This window comes from Pipistrellus kuhlii, unplaced genomic scaffold (genome assembly GCF_014108245.1).
Source record: "Pipistrellus kuhlii isolate mPipKuh1 unplaced genomic scaffold, mPipKuh1.p scaffold_m20_p_2, whole genome shotgun sequence".
In the NCBI taxonomy this organism is placed as follows: Eukaryota; Metazoa; Chordata; class Mammalia; order Chiroptera; family Vespertilionidae; genus Pipistrellus; species Pipistrellus kuhlii.
Window position 1 is genome coordinate 45,614,731 of NW_023425515.1, and position 4,569 is coordinate 45,619,299.

General features: G+C 43.6%; 1 long non-coding RNA gene across 1 annotated transcript; it reads left to right on the forward strand.

Moving 5' to 3' along the window:
• The first annotated feature begins 1,528 nt into the window (after positions 1 to 1,528).
• Positions 1,529 to 4,174, forward strand: LOC118723357. Its single transcript, XR_004989238.1, has 2 exons — positions 1,529 to 1,711; positions 3,070 to 4,174. It is a non-coding gene; the product is annotated as an uncharacterized LOC118723357 (long non-coding RNA).
• Positions 4,175 to 4,569: the final 395 nt, after the last annotated feature.

Genomic DNA, 4,569 nt, shown 5'->3' on the forward strand with positions numbered 1-4,569 from the left:
AGTGCTCAGATATTTGGTTAAACATTGCTCTGGATGTTTCTATGAGAATGTTTTTAGGTGAGATTAACATTTTAATAAATGGCCTTTGATTAAAGCAGATTGCCCTCTGTAATGTAATTGGGCTTCATCTAATCAGTTGAGGGTCCAAATAGACCAAAGACTGATCCTTCCTGTGCAAGAAAAAAATTCTACCAGCAGACTGTCTTTTGACTTAACCTGCACTTTTTTCCTGGGTCTCAAGCCTACCCTGCAGACTTTGTACTTATCAAGCCTCCATGATTACATAAACCAGTTTATTAAAATAAATCTGTCTGTTACACCCAGACTTCGTGATCCCCAAGAACCACCAGGGAGCCGAGTTGGATGCAATAAACAAAAGAGCCTCTTCCATGCTAGCATGGGCTCTGTCCCACTCACACCGACAGCATGGCAGAAGAGAGAGCGAATTTCACCAAGCCCTGGGGTTTTACTCCGGTGGTGATGTCACAGCTTTGGCTGACCCTGATTGGTTGGGTGAGGGCTAGGGTCCAGTTACACAAAATGGAGGATAACTTCGCTCTGCCCCACAGTGGAGTCAGGAGTTTATCCTCACCCTGCCCTGCCCTCTCATATCTATCTATCTATCTATCATCTATCTATCATCTCTCCTGTTGGTGTTGTTTCTCTAGAGAACCTTGATTAGTATAGAATCTATCTATTCCTACTGCATACAGAAGGAGGATAGGCCTCAGAGGCGAAAAGCATCAGAAGCTCTGCCAAGATTAAACAAGTCTGAATCCAGCCATGTCTCTCTCCCAAATGTCTTTCAGGCTGCCCTCTACAGGAACTGTGAGATGGCACAAAACTCTTTCTGGAAACCAGAGCCCTTCTGTACTAAATGGTAAGTACCACAGGAAAGAGTCAGGGGAGGCCTACTTGGAAATAATTAACATTGATTTGGTCAAGCATTGGTCTGTGGTCTTTCCTCACATTATATGATTTAATTAAAACCTTAGGAATTAGGTACTATTAACATCCACATTTCACAGATGAGGAGACTGAGAGACTGTGAGACCAGGTTACTCCTTTACCTGTAGCTGACAGGAGCTCTACCTGTTAGCTCACTTGCTAGTGACAATCCTGTGAGCTAGAGGGCATTACCCATATTGTTCATATGAGGAGATAAGCCCCAGAGAGGTTAAGTAGTTTCATGTGGTCACAGAGGTAGTATCGGTGGAGTCAAGATTCCATTTCAAGTCCTCTGACCACATACCAAGCTCTTTCTACCAGCCACGCCATTCCCACCCACAGCTGTTGCATAGAGACAACAGTTGCTAGAGGGACTCCAAGCTATCCCTGCTGTTTACAAGCCTACTGACCTCCAGGTCACGTTTCATTATAATGATTATCATGAATCACGTCATCTTGATGGTAATTATACCTCTGTTTGCATAAGACTGTGCAGGTCATCAAGAACTTCAACATCTTTGTCTCTCTTGATCCTCCTGGTAAATACAATAGGGGCAGCCCATAATATCTTCCATTCCACAGGGCTGGTTGAGGCCAAGGGTGAAGGATGGAAGCCATCATTTATCAAGTACCTGCTGCACTTCAGGGCAGTGCTTGGGGCTATACCATACTTCCTTTGATTTATTTCTCAACACAGTCCTGGGAGATGACTGTCTCCATTTGACTGGTGAGAAAACTGAGCACAAACAACACCCATTGCCAGGTAAGATCTCTGAAAGAATGTACTTCTCCATGGGTTGGTTAAATTCTTTGTACTGTCTTACTCCCTATCTCTCCTGGAACCCTGGCATCCCATTGACTTTACTCTACTTTCCCTTGAAGGAAGAGCCCCTAAATCTTCCCTTCCAAATTTTAATTCCTAATTTTGGTTATCTCAAATCATTGTTGAGAAGAAAACATTGAGAATGAATTAACCTTCACAGTTCCATCTCTGCCTCATGAACACCCCAGGGTGTCCCCCTCCCTTGCACTTCTTTCCCAGCCCTTGCTGCTTCCTCACCACTGAGTCACAACTCACACCCACATCTGCATGGATTTGTCCATAACTCCCTCCTGGGGTTACACTGGGTTCTACTTACTCCTCCTCCCTAAAATCTGACCTTCCTTGAAGCAGGTGTGGGGTGTAAGTTCAGCCATTAAGAATGTGGCCAAAGCCAAAACCGGTTTGGCTCAGTGGATAGAGCATCGGCCTGCAGACTGAAAGGTCCCAGGTTCGATTACGGTCAAGGGCATGTACCTTGGTTGCGGGCACATCCCCAGTGATGGGTGTGCAGGAGGCAGCTGATCAATGTCTCTCTCTCATTGATGTTTCTAACTCTCTATCCCTCTATCTTCCTCTCTGTAAAAAATCAATAAAAATATATTACAAAAAAAAATGTGGTCAGGAACTTCAGTAGTTCATACTTTTGAAACTTCTCTCCCTAGTGGGCTTTGGATAGCAAAAATGCATTTCTATGTTGTCCTCCAGCAATCTGTATTGCCTGCTATAGGTCCAACTCCAGTTCATTCAAAGACACACTTAAGAAGGCAATTTTCATGTTTGTGAAAGATTAAAGTGCTGGATCAATCTTATTATCCTGGGTGCTAGTCTTTGGATCTGAATGTTGGCCATGACCCTGTGGAACAGTGAGCCCCCCGGTCCCCAACTCTTCTGTAGATCTGAGTCTTGGGCTATGGCCAGGAGTCTGTGTTTTATTTCCTGACAAACACATAGGTGAGGGCACAGGCTGCAGAGCTCTATGACTGTTAAGCAGCACAAAAGATTCTGCAAGTTTCCTCTAGAGAAAAGAGAAACTGTAAGAACACACACAGTTCTTCCTTTAGAATAGCTTTTAGTTATCCCAGTGAATCAGGGGTCATTAGGGTCAATATCATCAAAAGGCATTCATTGAGTGTGCTTGGCAAATACTGCCCCAGAATACTCTCTCCAAGGCAATTGATAAAAAAAAAACCCTGCATTTTAGGTTTTGCATATTTTTGTCTTGTTCTATGTTTTACAAGTATGTTTTGTTTTTATAATTAGAAACAGAAAAAAATGTCTTCCAAAGGCTTTTCCTTTAGACATTGAATCAAAAAAACTGTAGGCAATCATCCAGTCCAGCCCCTTTCTCAAAAAGAGGCAGAAACTAGATGAGCAAAAGGGGGAGACAGTTGTCCAAGGTCACGCAACTCAAGGTCACAGAAGGCCTTCGGAATACATCCCCAGACATATACATTTATAAAACCAACTATTCCACAGCGAATCCAGTGGATTCATGGGCTGCTACAGAAAGTGTAGCCTGAAATTTCCCCCAGAAAAAACAAAGGGCAGTTAGGGGCATGCTAAAAGAAAACGAGAGTGACCATTCTGAAGGTGGGCTTGTTAAAGCCCAAAATTGAGTGAGAAAATGATGAGAGAATATGAACAGGGCAAAGGAGGCAGCTGGGACTAAAGAGCACTGTCTCCCTGACAACCGATATTTCTTTGCTTCTTTATCCATATGCTGGGAGAGAGACAAAGTGATTGAGTGAAATAAAGGCAGGGAAGTGGGAAATGGGTGACTGGTGGAGCAGGTCAGGCAATTTAATGGCTTCTTCTTTCTCAATCTCCAGGGAGAAAAATCCAAGTTGCAAAAAGATGAGAGAGTGTGGAAAGAGATGGCTCCTGGAGCTCTTTGAAAATTTTCAGAGAAGGGTCTTCCTTAAAGTCCATGAGTGAGGGGACTTGGGAGGTCAGAGGGCTGGAAGCTGATACCTTCCCTGTAAGCTAGAGATGAAGGTCCTTCTTTTTCTACTGTTTGCTGATGCTGAATGCTGGCTCCCTAAGATATTACTAAAGCAACCTGTTGATAAGAAAAAACTAAGGTTTTTCTTACTGCAGTATGGGAAAGTGCTATTTCAATTGAGTCTTAGCAGTGTCCAGGAGGGAGTCTGACAAAGTCAAGATACTTACTGGGGTTTTGAAGAATAGTTTAAAATGAGTCTTCCAACAAGGGGGATGGAGAGGCAGTGCTTGGTTAGGACTGGGTAAGGTCCATGACAATACTTTGGTATTAATGGGCATAGCAAGGTAAGAATTTTAAGACAAAGGGTTAAAGAATATTGGTGTGTATACTGTCATTTGATGTTTTCTATTAAAGAGTTGATATACCAGGAAGTCTGAATAAACAATAAAATTTGCAACTTTCATCCTGTTTCAAAAGAGTTTTCTAGAATGGTAAAGTTATGATGATGAAGAAAGAATAAATAACGTAGTTAGCTGTGGTCTAGATAGTTTCCATTCTCACTGCGAAGGCCACCCTGGAGGGTTATGCTCAGTTCTGGGCAACCACCTTTAAGAAATGTTAACATAGCCCTGGCCGGTGTGGCTCAGTTGGTTGGGCACTGCCCCATGCACTAAAACACGTGTGTCAAACACAAGGCCCGCGGGCCAAATCCGTCCCGCCAGGCCTTGCAATGTGGCCCGCACCGCGCTGTTATCACTGCACTCCGCTGCGTTTCCATCACAATGACAGTTTATGACTGTTCAGTAAACCATTCGGCCCGCGATTTAGGCTCGATTTTAGATTTTGGCCCCTTCTC